The following is a 23,301-nucleotide window of genomic DNA, read 5'->3' on the forward strand; positions in this document are numbered from 1 at the left end:
CAGCAGCTAACAGCACGTAAAACAGCAACACTTACTGACAGAAAAGTTCAGGATGTCTTCAGCAGGTCACCTCACTATTGCTATCATTCTACAAAAGTGAGCTTCAGAGACTCATCAACTGTCAATCTCCTTTCACAAAGTTTTATAGCCTCCTACACACAGTGAATAGATGAGGAAACCCCAAGTTAACAGCTGAGGTAAACAGTGGACTGACAGCCTACACTCACATACGATGAATAGTGACCACCATACCTAGGATTGTGCGCTTGAATTGGGAGGAGTGCAAAAAACAGACCTCAGTTGTCTGCAATCTACTAACATCTAGTGGTGAGTTTTTATATACTGTTCCTTTAAATGTCTTACATTTTTAAAAATGTATCTCAAACTGTTGTTAAAAACAGGATGCATCTCTTACCATTCAAGGACTGTGAATAGTACTACAGTGTGCTTCAGAAATTACAATATAAAGTGGTTAAAGATGCGGTCACAGTAGGAATTAAGATAAAGCGGACTTCAATTACTTGCAAATGGATAAGCAAACCATTCTTACTCTGCACAAAGAGCAAGTGGATATCCAAAAATACTGTCAGATTTGTGAAATGTGAGCGGCTGTAGCTCAGGTGGCAGAGCAGGTCAGCCACTAATCAGAAGGTCGGTGGTTCGATCCCAGGCTGCCTCCTGGCTGCATGCCAAATGTCCTTGGGCAAGATACTAACCCCATGTTTGCCTACTGGTGGTGGTCAGAGGGCCCGGTGGCGCCAGTGTCTGGCAGCCTCGCCTCTGTCAGTGCGCCCCAGGGCAGCTGTGGGTACAATGTAGCTTGCCATTGCCAGTGTGTGAATGTGTGTGTGAATGGGTGGATGACAGGTTGTGTAAAGCGGAATAGAAAAGCGCTATACAAATGCAGGCCATTTACCATTTATTTATTTCACTGGCCTTCTGTTCTTATCACTGTGTGTTAGTGAATCAGAATCAGTCTAAACTAACAGGCTTGTGTAATTTGCATATAATCATGCTCCCATTTCTCTATATAAAGAAACACATTTACCTCCTGGTGAAATGGAGAAAGTAGTTGTGATGAAAATTTCGTTTCATGCCCCGTGTTAGTTTAACTTCCTGTTTCTGATTTCCTGATTGTTCCCACCTATGTTAATTCAGCTGTGCCTCATTCCCCACCTGTCACCTGTTCTCTAATCAGCCTTCCCTGTATAAACTGTATTGTCAAAGCATCTGTTATATTTTGCTGTGTTGTCATCTGCTGTGAGCTCCTGTGGTTTTTGGATTTATCTTGGATTCTGGGTTTATGTTTGGTCTGGTATAAAAACAAAAAAAAAAGGCCTGTTGCAAGTCTGGCTTCTGTGTTTTGCAGTTGGATTCAACCTCCTGCACATCACCATCTGACAATGTGCATGCCATGATTGTAGCAGCCTCCTACCATTGCTGAATATATGATCAGGCAAATATACTTGTAGTCTGCCCATTTGGCTAGGAGTCTAAATGACTAGTGAATTCTTTTTGAAATGGTTAGGCGTAAAATATGTCCTTCGATATTTTTTTTGGGCCAAGAATCAGTTGTTAGTTGCATCAGATTCCACTGAGTGCCATTACCTGCACTTTATTTTTCCCATATCCTTGATAGAATTAGTCGTTAAGTACTTTCAGGTGGAGACCATGAATAGCATGGCAGTTTTGGGGAGCATTGAATCTGTTGTAAATATCAGCAATGAGATGTATTTTCAAGTCAAGTGTTTTCTGTTTAAATAATGAAAAACTTCATCAAAAGTCCTCCAGTGTATATCTCTCATCTACAGGTGTTGACTTGAGTGTGATGTAGTTGGAGGCACACACTAACCAAAGCACAAAAGTGGTCTCAATACAAAACCAAGAGATATCTAAACATTTTTTTCTTTTTTCCAGGTTCAATGGAGTCTTGGTCAATCAGTCTTGCGTCACTTTCTCTCCTTACCTTACCATTCATGCTTTTTGGTAACATACTTTTTTGAGTATATCACAGTAAACTCCTGTTTTCAGGAATGCGCACTTGCTACAATCATACCCTTCCAGATGACACCAGAAATCAAATCGAATCACGACTCCTTTCTAGTTGATGGATGTGCTCTCAGGGCAGACATGGACATTGGCTACGTTCCGTCTTCCTCGACAGCTGTTGGAGAAGTTTTGCACTGCTGCACCTACATGAGACAGCACAGCAGCTGTGTTTAGAAATGCCCGCATGGTCTCCTTGCCAAGGACCTTATGCTTTCCACTCTTCTTTCTCCTAATTTATACTGCAAGGAGGTAAACATCTCACCCAGTAAAGATGCTGCCAAACAGTTGTGTGACTTTGTGGGCAGATTCCAATGTTCACATTTTTAGCTCTCACATATTTAGCTGTCATTACTTTCAACAGGCTGTGAACTGGTGAGAAATGAAAAGTGAAACAGATGATTAATTTGCCTTCACGCATAAAGCAAACCTGGTTTTACTAACCTGCCAAGCAAAAAGACAGCAGCACTTTTATGATGATTATTCTCTAGATTTACATAATTGCCCCTGTTTCTTTTTTAGAATCAATGTGATAGATGAATTTTGATAGAATTTATGAATTTATGAATAGAATAGAATTAATGGCCTTAAGACAGCTGTAATTCATAGACTGACAAATACCAATTGTATTTATGTTTTTTTCCACCCTCACGAGTACCTGTAATTTAGTTAGACAACCATGCTATATAAGTCCTCCAAAGTATGTGCGGTATCACAATACAAGGGCAAAGCTTTCAAGAATAAAAATAAAATCACCCGTGTGTTTACCTCAAATGTCAGAGCTGGGATTTGTTCCTGCTAAAGCCCTGTCTGGAGGGACGGAAGGACGGAATTTAAAGCAAGACATTTTCAATTCCAGAATTCGGATATCTGTCAGATAAGTTTCTCTTACTTTTACCACAAACATGGCTGTAAAATCATTCCATAACAACACTGAATCCTATTTTCCATCTTTTATAGAAGTATGCATCATGACAATACACCTCCCCTCAGCCACAGTGCAGGCAATTTTCCACACAATGCTTCACATCATGGCATCGAGGATGACAATGGAGTGAGAGAACCTGTTTGCTCTCAGATACTGCTGTGCCGTACTGACAACAACTTATTACCACAACATATGATTCATACATACTCCACAGTGTTCGCAGATACGTAATGCACTCATCTATTGTTCATCCTGTCCACAAATGTTCCTGAGATGAAATAGGTGGCTCTGGGGTCGAAGCAAGTAATGAGGAACTTTTTTCTTTTTATGTGAATTATTTGTACAAAATGCAAAACAATTAGTTTATTTTCTACCAGTTTCGACTTACAGTAGTGATTTTAATAGATAAATATGACTGATTATAATTAGCAGTTATGATATTACATTTAATATTCCTAAATGTGCTTGACTCATTATTTATAAGTGAACACTACTTAAATATTTAACAATCATTAGCAATATTGCAACAAAACTCTGTACACAGGTACATCATAAGACCCTGGAGGTTCTTATCTACATCAGATATTAGGCCATCATCATTTGTCTAGCAACCATCTAGAAACAACAGGTTAAATCATTGATCTTTGGTGCATATGCAACTATAGCACCTATCAAGGCATCCTGTAGCATTTAATCCATTTATAATCACAAAAGTTGAATTATGTCACATCGCACAGCCTAGCAGCCATGTAACAACAGTTAGCATGTAAACAGCATCTAACACTTTTTTAATATGATTAAGTATATCAGCTTACCAAAAGCACAAACAAACCAAACAATACTGTAACATATATATATATACACACACACACACACACATATATATATATATATATATATATATATATATATACACACACACACACACACACACACACACACACACACACACACACACACACACATATATATATATATATATATATATATATATATATATATATATATATATATATATATATATATTTATATATATATATATTATAGACTAGTTATAACAATGTATTCCCTAGTTATATACTTTATAATTACTGAGACTCTGCAGTTACTTACACCTTTTTAATATTGTTTCACTCAGAGCTGCTTTACTATACCATCATTATTCTGACAGCATGGTTTTCAGCCATGGCAGGTAGCAGTTTGAGGCAAACAGCCACAGTAAAGTGATGTGTAGCTGGAAATATATAGTAGACCAGGTAATGAGAATGAATGAATGTTAACATATTTACATCAATTTAAAATGGATATGACAAAATACAAAAAAAAATGCTATTACTGATATTTTACTTACAATATACAAAAACATTTAATTATATAGAATTTCATATAAGTAGAAGATGAGGGTTCACAGCATGTAGTACGAGACACAGATCTTTGTGATGCATCACTTCAGCCTGTTGAAATAACTGAACTGGACATCTTGCCTGTGTTTGTGTTGTGTTGATGCCTTTTGAAATATTTGAATTATTTATTTGCTAAATAACACGTCTTGCTTTGCAGTCCAAGAAGTCTGTGCTCCAGTCAACTGTAGATACTGTAGACACTACCATCTTGTCCAAAAGTGGCTCCAAAAGAACATCAGTGGTGCGGGCAAAACAGAAGCCAACAATTGAATAATTGGAGTTACTGTGGCTATGATATGGAATAATTTCTGGAAAAATCAGAAATAAAATTGCAGCTGATTACTGCTTCAACTATCTTTCTTAAAATAGAATAGCCTCATGGTCAATGTACATGTACAATGAAATTTTGGGTGCTTCCAACTGTGCAGGAATAAAATATAAATAGTAAGACAACAGGAATAAATAACAAACCTGAGGAATATGTACAGCCAAGAGGAATATATACTAGCTACAGGCCAGTAGGTCAAACAGGTGGTGGTTGGGGTGCAAGGGGTCACCTGTGATTGCCCTGGTTTTCCTGAGGACGGAGGATCTGGTGATGGCCTCCAGGGGTGGCAAAGGGCAGCCAGTGTTTATTACCCTCTGCGCAGCCTGCCTGTTCTCAGTTATGGTCTTCGCGTACCAAACATCCAGGCAGAAGCAGAGCATGGTCTCCAGCTCTCAAGGCCAGCGGCAGCTTCTGGTCCAGGTTATTATTCTTCAGGACACGGTGAAAGTGCAGCTACTATTGGACCTTCTTTACCAGGGCGTTTGTGTTGTAGGTCCAGGTGAGATCAGTGGAGACGTGAGTGCCTAGAAACCTGAAGGTGGAGACAGATCCGACCCGTTCTCCATTTATGATGAGAGGGGAGAGGATCTCTCTTGAAGGAGAGCCTTCAAGAGAGTGAACACCAGGAAAGCAGCAGGACCAGACGGCATCCCAGGTCGTATCCTCAGAGACTGCGCATACCAGCTAGTTAAATTTACCCTTTTTAATTTTCATATTTATTTCCTATCTTATTCATAGCCTTTTCTTTTTTTCTTTAGGTCACGAGCAGTTGTCTAAGCATTTCACTGCATATCGTACTGTGTATGACTGTGTATGTGACAAATAAAATTTGAATTTGACCTGTCTGTGCCTCCTGAAGTCCATTATGAGTTCTTTTATTTTACGGACGTTTAGCTTCAGGTTATTTTCTGAACACCAGCAGGACAAGATCTCTACCTCTGCTCGGTGCGCTGTCTCATCTCCATCAGAGACGAGCCCAACAGCAGTGGTTCCATCAGCATACTTTGGTGCATACATCCAGTGCTAATCAGCAGGTGGCAGGGAGCATCTGAAGGTGGTGTAGTTTGGTGTTATGGTGTTAAACACTTAACTCTAGTCCACAAAGAGCATCCTCGTGTAGCCGTTTCTGTTCTCCAGATGGCTCAGCACTCTGTGAAATGGTGATGGTGATGGCATCCTGGCGGTGTAATGTCTGGACCAGTAAGTCCACTGAAGCATCAGAGTCCAGGATTCAGTTACAATCATTGCTTGCTGTTCCCCACAATAGCCCATGGAGTACCCAGTGGTCTCCCAATCTCAACTGGAATACTATAATTCTGGTACCGTTCCTAAGTAAATTTCGGGTTCAGGCAGTGTATTAGCTCCTGATGACTGAAAGTCTTCACTTCACCTTCTTACAACACATTAATAAGACATAACTAATTTTTTTTAGAAATGCACCAAAAGTTGCACAGTGCTAAAATAAGAGGTTAACATGCTGTGCTTATTTATATCATTCATTATTACATTTTAGGTTAATTTTCCTGTTTGCCTTTAGGTTAAACCAACTCCAATTTGTTATTTCACGTGTACTGTTTACCTCTTGGTTTAAGCACCAATGCTTTACCCACAGTAACTGTAGGTTAGTTAGTTTTTAATTTTCATTATGTAAAATCCCATTCTGTTAAATTCACCAGCTAGTATTTTTTTCTTTTCTTTTTTTCCTTAGCAACTGTACCTTATAATTATCTCTTTATGCTAATGTGGTTCTGCCAGTGCATAGATAATTTTCTAGGCCAAGCTGAGTCCTTTCCTTTGTCTGTATATTCATGACTACCAAGCAGAAGTATAGCATGAAGATTCTTTATATACAATAAACTTCTTTTTTTTCATGTAATGCTCAAATGATAAAAAAAAAAAAAAAACAATTAAAATGAGAAGATAAAATAATAAAACTATTGTTTTTCTTCCTTTTTTGGTTAGTTGTTGATAAAGTTCATATGAAAAAAAGTACAATTTTAAAATGCAACAGCCTAAAACTTTTTGGAAATGTCTTTCTATCTTTCCTTTCCACAAAAAGCTAACTATTTTGTCAAGAGTGTGTATTATTTGATACCTCCAGTGAAAAGGTGAGCAGGCCATTTATCCTGTTTGGTGTTTGTCAGCTCATATCCACCAGACCAAGTGACAGTGTTGTCCACGACTTCTCTGGGAATTCATGTAGCTCGAGGGCCTACCCATAATCATCACTGCCATTGTCAGGGCAAAGCACAAAACGGCCATTACTCCCTTGCTGAATGGCTGACCTGACCTCCTCACAGTGTCCCTCGCCATGAACATCACTCTATTTGGCCCTAGTATATCTCTTATCAGGGAAATAATGGCAGTGCTTCTGCTATTCTCAGTGGTATTTCATCTTATTTGAGAAAATTAAGATCTTATTTGCATATCGATACAGTGGCTTTGAGATTTCAAAGTAACGTGAAGTTGGAATGAGTACAAACTAATCTTGAGCAAATTAAATGACTTACTGATTGGGTTGAATTAGTAATTAGTTGTTAATATACTGGGCATGAAATCAAAAGTTCAAGTTTAAGCGGGATATAAGGAAATGCCCAGGAAAGTTACAACCTGCTGCAAAATCTGCAAGCATAATTGGTTTGTATGAAATATGGCATATCATTTCAGACATAACTGTAGAGCATCTAACTTTGCACACCAAATGTGTTCTGAACAACCAATAGAAAACTGAGCAAACACCTTTGTGGAAGTGTTTGTATCAGTATGATGTGTTGTGTGCTGTTATTGTGATGTTATTTATTTCTAAGGTTTCCCTGGAAAAAATAAATAAATTAAGAGCAACATGTAATTGCTAGGTGACTTGAAAAATCTTTGATTGGGGACAGCCCCAAAAAGTGCAGTTTATTTCAGCTTTACTATCTTTTCCTATATCTCTTTTAGTTTATTTTCAGTATGTGCCTGGCCTGCTGTGAAGGCAGTAAAGAGACTATATGATTGATGGCATTCAAATGCAAATCATTCTCAGAAATAGGCCTTGAACTCCATCATCTGTGCTGTACACTGAAAAAGGCCACCTAGAATTCTAATGAACTTGTGATATAGCCAAAAGCTATACTCTGCAGCTTCGAGTTTATTAATGTTTATTATTTAGTTCCTTTGCTATGACATTTAGTATATTCTACCTAAAACGGAAATGTCCTTACACAATGCCACTACCACTTTTCTGTATGGTGTTAAGCCAGCTGTGCATACAGCACGGTTTGCCCTTTCACAAGGACCTCAGCATGCAAGGTTTCCTGTGGTGTTCTTTAAACAGCCAGGGATCACTACAGGATTAAAGATAATGTGCATCATCAGGACTCAAGGTTACAGATAACAAGGGATGTTACTCAGCTTTTCATTAAAACCTACAAATAAAATGCACATGTAAATGAAAATTACTAAAATTTGAGAAAGTTAAAAAAAATATATAAAATTAGTAAGTGAAATATTACAAGTAGAGAGGAATTTAAGTTTGAGAGCCGTCAGATACAGTAACATGGTGTATTTTGCTAGTTATTCCTGCTCTCTAACTATATATCTTACTCTATATCTTATCTATCTTATCTTACTTTATATTTTACTCCTGCACTGTTGGCGTGGAGCGCCCATAATTCCGTTGTACATGTAGAGGGCTATGTAAAGAGCTCTACTCACATTTTGTGAAGATTTAAGAGAATCATTTTATTTTTAGCAAGCTTTCCTTGTTGCTCCCCACAGATCTGATGTTTTCAAGTGTTTTTCATAGTTCTGTTTGCAACTTTTCAATGATGTCTTTTTCCACTTTCATGTTTTTAATTCACCAGATGTTTCAAGCCAAGTATTAAAATGCTTTATTGCAATAACTTAGAAATGCACTTACTCCAATTCAGGAAAAAATGTATTACTAATTTGGAAAGATGCATTGGATTATTATTAATCTAATCTTGTAAAACAGGCGCTGTTGCTAATCATAACTCACTGAAAAGTTTAAGTCAGTCAGATTAACTTTGTTTTTAACAGAAAACTGAAAAAGTGAAGAGAGGTATTTTGGCATAAAAGTATTATTCTAATTTTATTTGACAAACAGGACTTTTACATATTATTTTACTGTCTTCAAAACCCAAATCTTAATGTGTCTAGACACAGCTGTTTTAAACCAATTATACACCTGAAATTCCAACTTAAAAGAACATGTTCACAGTTGGTTTCTTGGTTCCAGTCTACCAAGCCTGAGGCTAACCCAAGGCTGCAGACAGAATGGTTATTTTCTTGCAGTTAACTTTTTCCCAGGAAGACCGTAATGCTAGCCAGTGATTCCCTGAGGGTGCTGAGCTTTGTTAGATTCTATCCCACCATATCATTGTATGTACCTTACACACTGTGCAGCAGTTTATCATCAAGACTAATATCTGACATGAAAGAATCTCATCACCAAACTCTAAGTTAGGAGTAGAGTTGAGACCTCTGAGACGTCCCTGGTATATTTGGTGTGTATTTAAGGAGAGAAGTAAAGGTCATGAGATGATGACTACCTCAAAGCACAGTATATAAATGTTTGAAGAGCAAGCAGAAGGGAGGCAGAGTCTTTAGTTTGGGGAGAAATGTTAGGAATATGACTGCTCTCCACTAAAATTAAATAAATCTTGTCCAACTACTGCCAGTAGTGTCATCGGTTGTTTCATTTTTTTCTCTCTTAGTGGTCAGTTAGAGAGGCTTAGTAAAAGTCCATATACTTAAGGATAATTTATTTTAAATGTTAACTGTTAGTTACTTGGTTAGTAGCAAGTGATAATAATAACTGACTTATTTTTATTTAATAGATTAATCAAGAGCAGAGGACTTTTGCTCTTGATCTAATTTATTTTGGATTATTATTATTTTCTTTATTATTATTATTTTTATTATCATTATTATTATTTTAATTATTATTAATTGTAGCTGTCCCAGGTCTGCCAGTTCTTCTAGAGTAATATCTTAATATCTTGGACTTGGATTGTGAAGAAATTGTCTAGTATAAAATGGCTTGCTATAGGAGAGCTAACCCTAATGGATTTGGAATTCCTTGAATTTTTTGGAATGTCAGATGTCTTCATTCTCTTGACATTTGTGCTTTGCTAATAACTGCTTTTGGTTTTTAAAAGTACAATATGAATTCCTGTGAAATTTAGTTAGCATTTGTGGCTCCTGGAGGATCCTGATGACACTAGATGTCCTCTGTTATTTTAATCCAGCTAATGACATGCAGCGCTAATGGCATTTGCAGTAGCATAGTGTTACTGCAAATTATCATTTCTTGTCAAGATCAAAACAAAATTGTGTTAAATATACTTAACACACACATAAAACCTACAATAACAATTAATTAATTAAGTCCCTTTTCTAGATTTTTCTTTAAACAATCCAAATGATGAACAACAAAACCAGTTAGGTGAAAAAGAAGGAAAAAAGAGAATGTGGCATACCTTAGTCAAGAGACCAGGAGCCATGACATGTTGTTAGCATAACATGGAGGGGCCCCTAAGAATTTTAGCCAGGAAACCTCATTTCAGGAGGTGAGCTAAAAAGGAGTTGAGCATTAGAGGGCAAACAGGTAGGGAAGTTTTTCCAGAAGGTGTGTGCACAGTAACGGTTTTTGATACGGGCGACACATGCGGTTGCCCGGAGCGGCATCGTGGTGGGGGGCGGCATCACGGGCATCGGCAAAAATAAATAAATAAATACACTCATGCTGCCCGACGTCATACCAGCGCATATTGGGAATGACATAGGCACCGATCGGTTTTCTATTGCCCATTTGCTGGGAGTAAGGGCGCCCTCCGTTTGCGAGGTGCGCCTGCTGCTTGCGGCACAGGGAGGAGAGGGCGGGGCGGTGGGGGATTCTCTGGCTGGCAGGAGCATCTAATAACCAACTTGCAAAATAAAACAAAAATAAAAACAAACAACAAACACGAAAACACCAGACATAATTATGCAGACTTATAATTTGCACCGTTGTTTTTTCGAAATTCTATATACGAAAAGTGAGTGCGAGAGCGCGAGAGCCCTCGGTGCACCTGCTTGCTGCTGAAATCAAAGTAAACTTTATTGTCATCCCCGCTACATACAGTACAGCATATAGAGAGACGAGATGAGGAGGCTCCAGTCACAGCAGTGCAAGGAAACAAACAATAAATATAAGAGTAAGAAATTAATATACACTTCAGGACTAGGGGTAAAGGGATCAATAAGAGTTTAAAATTTACAGTTTAATGATTTAAAGTCTCACACACAACCTGTCGAAAGGGGAGGAGGCCCAGCTGCTTCCAAATAGAGCACATTTCATTTATAATACTGTAAATCCAAGCCCATTATGTATTCATGATTTGAATCCTGGGTTGTGCGAAATCCCAGAAATAACCCTAAAGTGAATCTGTGAACTAAGGTGTAGATCTATTAGGTTATGTTGTGGTGATCCTCGGGTTGGGGGATGGGTGTTCAAACCAATGGAGGATGGACAAGAAGTCAGTCAGTGAAAGGCAGCTTTTATCCAATACTTTTAGACATTTTGAGCAGATAAGGCTCAAACATGTCATAGGTCAAATTCACATGTAGTTACAAAGGTCCTCAACGAAAAGGGATAAAAGCTTAACTGCCTTCTTTTAAATGTTAGCAGTACATTCCTAAGGTGTGTTATAAATAAACGTAATTACAGTATTTACAGGGTCTTATTCTGTACTCAGTCTAACCATGTGCCTCTTTGCTCAACCAATTACAAGGTGAATGAATTTTCTTTTCTTTCTTTCTGAAATCCTGGTTAGCACAACCTTCCAGCTCTGCACACCTGCTTTTCTCATCATTGGCTTTAGTTCCTGAAGATGTTGTAATTAGTTGGAGATATCGTTCAAGCTAAAGGGATCTGGATAAAGCAGATGTTGAGGGGTTTGCAGATCCATGAGGTTAGAGAAAGATGAATACAGATTTAGCCCCTAGGCTGCTTCTCAGCATTTAAGCACTTTTCCCCTTAGCAGAGCAGGTGGAGGATGTCAAGACGGTAAGGAGCAATTTGCTAGTTAACGTGCCAAATATTACTATCATCTTTAAATATTTAAGTTCTGGAAATAATGCCTGTGTGTTCAAAAGCACAGTGTAATTAAAAGGCTGATTCACTGAAAAATAAACACATGATAAGAAAATAGGGTCGCACTTTCTGTTACAGCTAGGTAATAAGGGGAAATGGGTAATAATCCAGGTAATAATCACACATTAAGTTTGCTTCAATAGGTAATTATTATTCTATTTAAAATAAATGGACATTTTTGCATTTTGCAGCTGTATTTTGAGCTTTTTACACAGAAATTACCACAGGTAATTGCACAGTAATTTCCACATTGTTACCCCCAGTTTTGAGGGCTTTATTATTGGATTAATCAATTAACCTATCCCCACAAGCTGCATGTCTTTGGATGGTGGAAGGAAGCCAGAGTACCCGGAGGGAACCCACGCAAACACGGAGAGAACATGCAAACTCCACACAGAAAGACCCCGCCCTGATGTTGGACTTGAACTTCTTGCTGTGTGGCAACAGTGGTAACCACCGTGCCACCGTGCTGCCCGCTTATATTATATTACTCAACTGTATCCACATATATTAACCTCGAAATACCTCCTAAGACCCGAACTCTTCCACGGCATGCATAATTTCTCTTTGATATTTGGGCTGATTGGGGCCCGATGAATGTAAAAACAAAGAATTACCAGATTTCTTTTTTTTTTTACCTTATTTTTGTTTTTAAGAAAAATAAGAGCTACATATGAGGATATTCGTTTAAAATGTTGATAGAACGGTAGCAGTATAATGTCCTTGTACGTGGATATCAGGCCCTTGTAGAGCAAAATTGAGTATTTTGGTCTAAATAACCCAAAATGTGATGTCCACATTTGTGGACGCCAGGTCCTAGGAGGTTAAAGTCAAACACCTGTCATGGCTTCTAAACATGTTACAAAATGCCTCTTGTAGATGAATTAGTGAAACAACTTCATCAGCTCTCTTACAGTGTGTTGTGACGTCCTGGTGCTCATCACCATTCTGTGTTTATGTGCTAAATGAGAAATAATTTCTTTGTTACTTAAACAGATTCTGAAGCATTAACTAATTTACACAAAGTGTTTTGTAGGGTGTGTTAATTTCCACATTGCATATTTTCTCTCAAAATATTGTTTTGATTGTTTTTCTCAAAATAGTATTTCAAGCTAAACCTCAAAGTTTCAACTCTACTCTCAAAATAATCTGTGTGCTTAAGTGTGATGAATGTTTCTTTAGGATTTCCCAGCAATCTAGAAGATTCTGATAAAATGCTTATGTGGTATCGAGGGTTAGTCTCATTCATTTAATGCAGGGAAAGCATCAGTAACAAAACGTACATTTAATGACGTACATTTTGCATTTTACATTTTTAATGTACAAAATCTATATCTGTATATTTATCTTATGCTAATTTCTAGTGCCACTTCACTCTATTATGGGGCCAAATATTGTTCACATTAGTACTATTTTGAAAATTTAAAAAAATACAAATTTACTAATATTTTATGCTTTGTTTTTATGGGTAAAACTCATTATTTAAAGTAGTCTCTTGCTGCAATATTACATTGATAGACACATTAAGAAGTGAATGATTTGATCCAGTAATATATTTTAGGCATAATGAATGCTTCCATTTCAGGTACTTTACCCTGCTTAACTAAATTAAAGGAACACTTTTTAATCAGAGTATAGGCAAGTCAGTTAGAGGGGTAACAGTGAGACAAACAGGAATGGTTTTACAGGTGGAGGCCACTGACATTTATTCCCTCCTGATCTTTTCTGACTTCCTTTTGTTCAATAGTTTTGCATTTGACTGTGGTCAGTATCACTACTGTTAGCATGAGCCCATAGCACAACGCTACGGGGATGTACATTGCCAAAAGGTTTCCAGTGTTCCCCAGCAGGTTTCAGGGCATGTAGGAGATTCAAGGAGCCAGGTAGTTATTCAGGGAGGGACGGACAGGCTGTAGCACAATCCATAATCCTCAACAGACCTGGTACCTCCAGCAGGTCACTGGCATGAAACAGACCTAATGAGACTAGCCTGAGCTCCTGACAGCCTCTAGTGGACCCTGTGCTCACTGCCTAGCACCGTTGCAGCTCGATTGGCATGTCCCATAGAACTCCATAATTGGCAGGTCCACCACTGGCACCCTGTGCTTTTCACAGATGAGAGCACCACAGACTGCCCAGGAGCTCAGTGATGCCCTGGTCCAGATCTGGGACCTTAGGACACCATTGTTTGTTTTATTAGGACCATGGCACAACATTTTCAGGCATGCAAACAAGTACATGGGGTCCATACAAACTACTGAGTACATCTGGGTTTGCTTCATTGGAACAGCATTGAAAAAATAATCTAGTCTGCCACATAACAGAAAAAAAGGATTTGGGGGTGTCTTCTGTAGGTTGATAATTTTCACTTCTATCAAGCTATGTGGCATCTTTAATCTCTAACACATTATCCAGTAAAGATATCCAGGATTGTTATTTTTATTTATTTATTTATTTAACCTATGGAGATATAATTTCTTTTCTAATTGCTCCTTTAATTTTTTGACAAGTTCATATTTTGATGCAAAAGCTTTTGAACTAAGATTAAAACCAGGATTAAATAAAGTAAGGAGTCTAAATATGTGTTGTCATCACCAGTTATTTAACAAGAATTATGTTCAAACTCTGGTGCAGAGTAGTTTTTCATGTAATATGTTTGTATGAGGGCACAGGGCTGTACAAGCTTGAACAGTGCATCCAATAAAATCAGTCCATCCAGCTCCAACAATTACAGACTGATTTCAAAGTTACCTCTCACACAGTGCTTTAAGTGGCCCAAAAGAGGTGCCGGTACTCTATTTTTTTTCCGCCTCCCCTGAGGTAACAACAACTATATTGAATGGGTTTTATATACAACAGTCAACAGACAACCTCATACAAAATAATAAATCATTTTATTAGTTTGTGGATTTGCTTGAGCTAGAAAGAGCTACTGAACATAAATAAAATGTGCAAAAAGGTATTGAAATTTTTTTTTAACAAAATGTACATAAAATAAATTATAAACTAATTTGTATTTTGCTCTCTCTTGAGTCCCTGCTGGTATCAGCAGCAGCACTTGTAAAGTGTACCTGCAGAGCCTGGTAGTTCTCCCATACTGCTTTCACTGTTCTCTCACTTGAAGCAACCCAACGCACTGATAAAACACGGCCTATCACAAGGAGACGTTGTCCAACATTGTGAGCACTCTCGGTTAACTCCCTTTGGTTTTTTGGTGATGCATGGTAAAGGGGGTAAAGCTGATCTAAGAATATTTTAAAGTGGTTGATTCCTCCTACCTCCTTCAAAACATCACAAACTGCCAGTTCCAGTCTGTGATTGGAACAATGCCAGACAAACAGGTAAGGGAATTTGGAACAAAGCTGCGCAGCAACTCCTGCTTTCCTCCCAAGCATCACTGAGGCTCCATCACAAGCAAATGCCAACAAATGTTACTTCAGGTAGTGAGGGTCAAAGCCATTATTATGAAGACATCCTAACAGTCCTTCAGTGATGTCCTTTGCTGTGGTCCCCTGCAGCTCAATCAGTTCAAAAAATATTGTGTCTGGAATTTCACTGGAAATAGCTGACCGCAGGCACACGACAAGCACAGACTTTCCACTTATTGTAGTGGAATCATCAATGAGCACACACAATTTTCTTTCATTCATCACTATGTCATTGACTACCTTCTTTTTCATTTCAGCTGCAATGTGATCCAGTATATTTGCACATGCGTTATTAGAGTGCAAAACTCTGCCCATCTTGACACCATTTAAGACTTGCAACTGGACATCTATTGGCATGTCTGTAAAGGGACGCCCATGCTTGCCAATCTTATAAGCTGTTCTAAACACATTGCAAGTTGAAGCGTAGTCAGCCTTTCTCATATCTTCAATGTGTTTTTGCATTGTATTTTGTGTTGCCTTCTCTTTTATTTCAACTGCTTTCTTGTGATAAATTGAGTCTCTGTGCTCTTTTATTTTCTTTCGTAGTGAGTTTTGTTGTGCAGCCTTGTCCCTTCCAAAAGACGAGATTAAGCACCCACTCCACTCCTGCGACACTCTCTGCCCTTGCTGCATGTCCACGCAAGCACAAACTTGACTACACACACTACAACCCAACTTTTGATTTCTGCTGATCAGCCACTTGTAATTTGTGGAGAAATACCGGACTTGTGCTTGGGACCAACATTCTGGCCACTCATGCTCGCTAACGCGGCTGTTGTCATCGGTAGAAATGGTATCATTCTCGTCCTCGTCGTCGCAAAAAGTGCCGTCGTCCGCGGCTGCGGCACTAGTGCAGCTTTCATTAGCTTGCGTCTGACCTGCAGCGATATCATTCTGGCTTGGTGGGGTGTCAGCCAGCGAGTCCTCTGATTCTGACCTTGTTCTTTTACTACTCAGAGTCTGAAGCCAGGAGAGCATATTAAGTGTTCATTGTTTTTGTATTTTAACCGAGCAGCTGTTTGCGCATTTTACACACACTCTCCGGACCACGTTGAGTTGTTGACATGACAACGGCAAAAGCGACGCATGCGCTTTTCACTTGTAAAACACATTGGTGTATGGGTAATGTAGTCTATGCTCTCGATGGGACGAATTAGGAAGCGTGCTTGTGAAGGGCGCTCTGAAAAGCGGCAGCGCAGCCAAACGATTATAACAGATGTGCAAATGAGAGTACCGGTACGCTAAAAGCACGTTCTGGGCGCATGGAGAGGTGGCGGTACTCTCAAGAGCTATATTTAGAAGTGGCGGTACTGAGTACCGGCGCGTACCGGCCCACTTAAAGCACTGCTCTCACAGCAAAACCTTTTGAAGTTATAAGTCACAACATCTATGAAAAGTTTAACCACAGTACTGAGACTATTCTTAACAGAGTCCCCAAATGAACTTTAAATGACCTTTTAGGAACTGCTGACACTGGTGAATGTTCAGTCTTTTACTGCTTGACTTAAGTGCACTTTTGGTACCACTGAAATATAAAATTCTGATTGAGAGGCTGCATCGCCAGGATGGCATACCTAGGATGTTTCTACAGTGATTTAGTTCTTATATAACTAAATTGAAATTTTCTGACCACATCTTTTCCTTTCAGCAAACTGTGGCATCTCCCAGGGGTCTGAACAAGGACCTGACGTGTTGGTTAAATAATCCACCACTTTGCTTCATTGTACTAAAAAACAAAATATTGTTTTTCCAAGGGTATGCAACTATATTACTCAGTGTAAAGATCTAAGATGCAACAAGTGTGTGTACCTGTTTAGACATCTTTGTGAGGACAGAAAATTGGCACATTACTATACTTGTGGGGACCAATAGTCAGTTATGGGGGCAAAATGCCCACCCCCACAAGTTTGAGGCTTAAAATCTGGTTTTAGTGTCAGGGTTACAATTAGGTTATGGTTAGAATTAGACTGATGGTTAAGGTAAGTAGCTAGGGAAAGCATTATTTCAGTGAGATGTCTTCACTAAAATATAAAAATGTACGTGAGTGTGTGTGTTCATTAAATTGTGTTCATACCGTCTCCCCTTAGTCATTTAGTAATTCAATTCGTTGATGTTTTAAGCTTTTCTCAATTTTATTCTTTCATACTTTCTTTTATTTTGGATATTTGTAATTGAGCTATTTGTACATATTAGAGCTTTTTTCTTACATCTTGGTACTTTGTAATACATTGTATTATTTAATTTAGCTCAGTCTGTTACTGTTCTTATTGTCTTGGCGCAACTGTAACCACATAATTTCCTTAGGGATTAATACATTATTCTAAAAAGTAAAATTTTACTTTATTCATAATTATGGATTCACACAATAGTTTCCTTTATTTTAAAATTGCGCTTGAGGACTATTTTACTCTTTAGTACCTAGCCTCCTCCATCCATCCATTTGCTTCCACTTATCCTTATAAGGGATTCGGGGGGCACACTCACATTTACACCTACGGGTAATTTAGCATCACCAATTAACCTTGGCACTCTACTACTAACTGCATGTCTTTGGACTTTGGGAGGAAGCCGGGAGTACCAGGGGGAACACGGGGAGAACATTTAAACTCCACACAGAAAGGCCCCGGCCAGATGGTGTCGACTCCACCATCTGGCCGGGGCCTTTCTGTATGCACCGAAAACGGACTCGGGACCTTCTTGCTGTGAAGCAACAGTGTTAACCAACGCACCACCATGCTCAGGCTTCTTAAAATGTCATTTGAATTTTATATTTTTTACAAAATACTTGTTGGCTCCCTCTGACTTTTTGTGGATCAATTAAAATGCCCTAAAACCACTTCTTCTTTGTTTAATTTTAGTTTATAAAGTTATATACTTAATGTAAAATGGCTGACTTACTTGATTATTAATCCTTTATTATTCTTATATACAGCTCAAGAAAGACTATATGTCTAGCAGAGCCCATGGTTTTAAATCTGTCTGCATGAAGTCTGTACTAAAGACTTCATTATGAAACTATAGCAAAAATGACATTTTGCATGTTCCAGCAACTTGAAGAGTACAGTAACTAAAATCCTATTTTCCCCATAAGCAGATCAGGATAATCCTCCGCTGAAATGACAGCGTAAGTAAGTGTGGACATGGAGAGATGGATATAATCTTCTTATGTACTGGCGCAATACAAGGAGACTGGAAGTTCTATAGCTGATAACTCACCTTTCCTGACCCATGTCAAACACCATCACAGTGTGGGAGTAACACCAAAGTAGATGGATCCAAAGAAGTTGTCAGAATGCCACAACAAATTTTTGTTGTTGCCTTAAAGTCACTACTGCGGTCAGTTCATTACACTGGTTCTGTTTTTGGAGCAAGTTTAAACAAACAAAAAGGAATTCTCAGTATGGTTAACATCCAGTCATAGCCATTTGTAAATTTTATGAAGGATTTGCATAAATGACTCTAACGCTACACTGCATGCATCTGTCTTTTTCCAAACAGCCTGACATGAACCTGAGCGCAGTGGTGGGAGGGAATCTGATTTTGCACCAGAAGCTAAAAATACAGTGGTTTTTCCTGTCATGTAGGAGCTTGGCACTCTGCTGAAGATGTTAGTCACTGGCACATATGAACACACAGGCAGCTGCGTAATGTACTGAGGTCCCCCCTCCTGAAAAATACTGCAGAACACTCCCACACTAACGTGTGGTTGTGCTCCACAAATGAATATTTCTGATGTTTATTTTTCTGCTCTTCTATTTTCATTAAACCTCAATGTGTTATTTGATTAAATGAAAAGACTTTTGACTATAAATCTAGCAGATGCTCCCTACTTACCTTAACAAATGAATGACAGCTGAAAACAATAAAGAGAAAAGGTTCTATTCATAATTTTCTGCTCCATTTGTTAATTTAATTCTCAAAACATTTATACAAAGGCAAGTCTAAGAGAAGCACAAAACACTAGTCATCACAATTTACCATACCAGGAGAAACAGGAGGGGGTCCTGCTGTCAAAAATACAATGGTATTGTGGCAACATCCAAAATACATGGGAGCTATTTCTTGAAAAGAAAAGGAGGAGGGTCAAGCAATTGTCTAATCAATAATGGATCTTAAGGCAGTTTTCCACGCAGAATACAGAATACATATAAAATGTCTTTGTACAACACAAAACGACTGTCTGTGTCAAAATGTTTGGGTTTTATACAGGCCTGTCTAGAAAACACTGAAAAAAAATTTAAAAGTTTAATCTTAAACTATATTATGTTGACAAAGATATGATCCAAAAATGTGTAAATACAAAATGGAATTCAAATTCCATTTGTTTGATCATAAACGATTCAGTTGTCCACAAAAGAAAAATCAATAATTCAGAATGTTTTTAAGTCTAAATAGAAGAACAGTGTCCTCAATGTCAAGTGCAATCAGATTTTTTGTACTGCATGCAATTTATTTTAAATTGTCTACCAGAGTGGGGGTAACTAAAAATATGACACTTGGAAGCAAAATTATATTGTGCACACCATAAGTGTTAAGAGTTGCCATCAAGGACAGATGAGAGAAAATTGAAGGTTGCACAAATTCCCTAGGTGTCGTCATCGCCATCTTCAGTGGCTGCTTGTGCACACTGGGCGTTTGTAGCCAGGGGAGAGAAGACCAAAGAGATGAGGTCGGATACTGAGGCAGGTCTTGGGTTCTTGTGGAAAATACATGGTGTAGCCTGCCTTGCAGACTGGGCAGGTCTTCACTGTTATACTGCTGCCCAAGAAAACAAAGGAGCAAAACACACATCTTATCTAGTGTAAATGTATGCACAGGGCCAGAAAGAAAGTCTTCAGGGTTGAGTTTGAGTGAGAAATAAACTTAAAAGCGACTTTCTTCTTCCATAGCTAGTTATCACTTCATGCCATCTTTATTTTTAAAGCAGTTAATATTGGTCAGGGACACCCGTGTAAGAGAGTACAATTTGTAATGTTGGTTTGTTTTTTTTACTATTTTGTGGTGAGTAATAAGAACCAACTGATTTAGGCAACAGCTGACAATAATAAGTCAATCAGCTTTACTTATCCGTTTTCCTTTTTTCTCAGATGTTTTCAGTCTGTCTGCATCTTCATGTGTGAATTCACATTTCTTCCACACATTAACTCTACGTTAACACCCAGAGCTAATATTCAGATTTCACGCCTAAAGTTTTTCTGGAAGAAAACTTTATCACAGGAATCACAGAAAGGTGGGGGGAAAGAAGTGTTTTCCAGCTGCATCCACTTTCCTTGATACCTTGAAGATATTTCACAGCTCATCAGAGGAAACTTGAAAGAGAGACATTGCTCCAATGCGTTCATGGTCATCCTCAAGACCCACTGCTCACATAAAGCAGCAAGGCTGTACCCACACAGCAGGGCACAAATCAATTGTGTATAATGCTTCAAGAATAATGTAATTGGCTCGAGGACCCTTGATGATCCTGAAGATAAAGGAGGATACTGTTTTTCCTTTTCCCCTGTCTCTGCTGCCCTTGGGTGCGGTGTTCCTCTTTGACTGAGTAACTGTCATGCCAAGTCCTCCAAGCACAATCATTAGTGTGTTATTACTGATTATTATTCATTAACCTGCGGTCAGTAGTAGGGCAGATAAACAGGAGGAAGCGACTGTACTCCCTAATGAGAACAATAACTCTGCTTAAATTAGATGGTTCTGTCACAGAGTGACGTGAAGGAGGAATTCATTTATAGGATGCAAAAGTTGAGTCAGGCTTTTCAGGTGGGAAACCCACTTGCAAATTGTGAGCCATCAAATGTCTTGACAGACACTCTTAAGCTAAGCTTTCTGACTATTTCATTTTAAGGCCTGATGTTCATAAAAGTCAGAGTGCTACAATTTATACCAGCTGTAGGATATGTTTCAGGTGTGAATGGCTTTCAATCACACTGAAAAGACCGGCTGATTCATAATACTCAACATTCAGTCAGAGAAACCACTAAGGTGAGTTTGTCAGTGTAGGCTCAGGCTGCTGGGTGACTTCCCATGATGCACTGTTTCTTCTCCACTCCCGTTTTTGCACTCAATATGTTTATATATTGTACTACTGTATGTCATTAACTTTTGACTTTTCTCTCACAGAGTTTGTGCTTTGTCCTTCGTCTTTCTGTTTCATCCCTTTTTTTTCTCGTCTCTGTCCTCATCCCTCAACCAGTTGTAATGGTTCCGCTCTCTGAGCCTGGTTCTGATGGAGGATAAAAGGGAGTTTGTCCAAGTGTGGGGCTCTTTAGATTGCTGATGTTTATCTTATAATATAAATATAATATAATATTTCCTTGAGATATTAAATTATATTTATATGCTGAAAATTCTTTGAATCTGAGAATTTTCTCCATCTCAATCTTGGTGATTTTTATCGGCAAACGATTTGTGGTTGACGGGTTTTTAACCAATTACCACAATCTGGATAATTTCACTGATCATGATGTACAAACTGAACTTAATATTTTATTCAGTATCACTGAAACTAGCAAATGAGGCCAAAAAATGTCTCAGGAAAATGTTTTTTGAGTTGATTGAGTGAAAGAGGTTTTTTTTTTTTTTTTTTTTTTGCAAATTGTCACCGGCTGGCATTTGAAATGAAAGCACCTTTAATGTACTTTACATTACAGTGCGTTTTCCTTTCTTCACTTTTCACTTCTGGAAGTTACATCTATATTTAGCATCTATAGAAATTAATTGCTATTTTTGTGGGCAACTGGACAAACACACCAGCCACAGTCAGTTCACAAAGTCAGTCATTCATCAGTATCAAGCTACTGTATAATCTTCTCCAGCTGGAGACTGGAGTCTTAAGGAGGCAAAGAGTAGTAAAACAGCTTTGTGCATCGGTTCAGTGCAATCTAAGAGAAAATGCAATCTATGGTACTTTCAGGCACATAATCAGACTGAACTGTAATTTTATTTAACTATAATATTTGATACCGATAATGTGGGAGGATTTTTTTTGTCAGTTTTGAAGTAGAAAGTATTGTATTCACTATGTTCTTCAAAAATAATAATTACAAAAGAATGCAACATCCCAAAAAAATCCACCAGAGGTTTAAAGTTCCAGGTTATAGAAGTGTTTTTAATATTAAGGATACAGTAGTGAAAAAAATTGTTCCCACTGAGGATTGATGGAATATTCAATACCCGTCCAGTAAGCATCATAGTTGCAGACATCCAAGAAAAGGTCTCTGGTATAAAGAGCTGGACAGCACCAGGCCCCGACCTGTCTCATGCATACTGGCTGAAGAAGCTGACTGCACTTCCAGAACGTCTGGCAGCACAAATGAACCAGTTGCTAGTTCCTCTGGCTAACCGAAAGCTGGACAGTCCTGATCCCCAAGGAACCCCAGAAGGGACCTGTCCCATCCAGCTACAAGCCAATAACCTGCCCCAGTACCACATGGAAGCTCCTGTCAGACATCATAGCAGCTAAGATGAACAGGCACATGGCTCAATACATGGCTATCAACATTTATGCCCTGCCTGTGATCAGGTACCCTGCTGGGATAATAAGCTGGCCAAAGGAGGAGATAGAAGCCGCTGACTTTAAGATGAGGAAGCTCAGTAAATATCACCTAAGTGGGCCTGGATTTGAAATCTGCTGTATGTGGCAACAATCCTACACTGGTGCACTGGTAGCAATTTATTTTACTTTGACTATCCAAGACAGGTTTGCTTGAGTTGATGACTGTAGCAACCGAATGGACACAGAAACAGAATGGACAACAGAAAGTAGGACAATGGTTGAAAAATATAAAATGACTAAGTCTCCAGTGTCCTGGCAAAATAAGAGAAAAAAGAAACTTGACTTTGAAAGCAATTTTTGCAGTCTAAAAAAGAAAGTGGTTTATTGGTTTTATCACCAAATAGAGTGAAGTTTCAATTCTCTTTGTATTGTCTTCAAATGGCTACTTTTTGCCTTTTAATGTCAAATTTTGCAGGTCTACTTGTGCTCTTCCATCTTATTATACTCTTTGCAACAGAGAGTCTTCACCAACTCA

At 38.4% G+C, this 23,301-nt stretch overlaps 1 pseudogene; it reads right to left on the reverse strand.

The window, feature by feature from the left end:
* Nucleotides 1–14,761: 14,761 nt before the first annotated feature.
* On the reverse strand, nt 14,762–16,249 carry LOC147306767 (E3 SUMO-protein ligase KIAA1586-like; annotated as a pseudogene).
* Nucleotides 16,250–23,301: the final 7,052 nt, after the last annotated feature.

Source organism: Aulonocara sp. 'chitande type north' Nkhata Bay, linkage group LG19 (genome assembly GCF_057382095.1).
Source record: "Aulonocara sp. 'chitande type north' Nkhata Bay isolate Kocher_YH1m ecotype deep benthic linkage group LG19, A_spYH_male_GT1.1, whole genome shotgun sequence".
NCBI classification, from domain to species: Eukaryota; Metazoa; Chordata; class Actinopteri; order Cichliformes; family Cichlidae; genus Aulonocara; species Aulonocara sp. 'chitande type north' Nkhata Bay.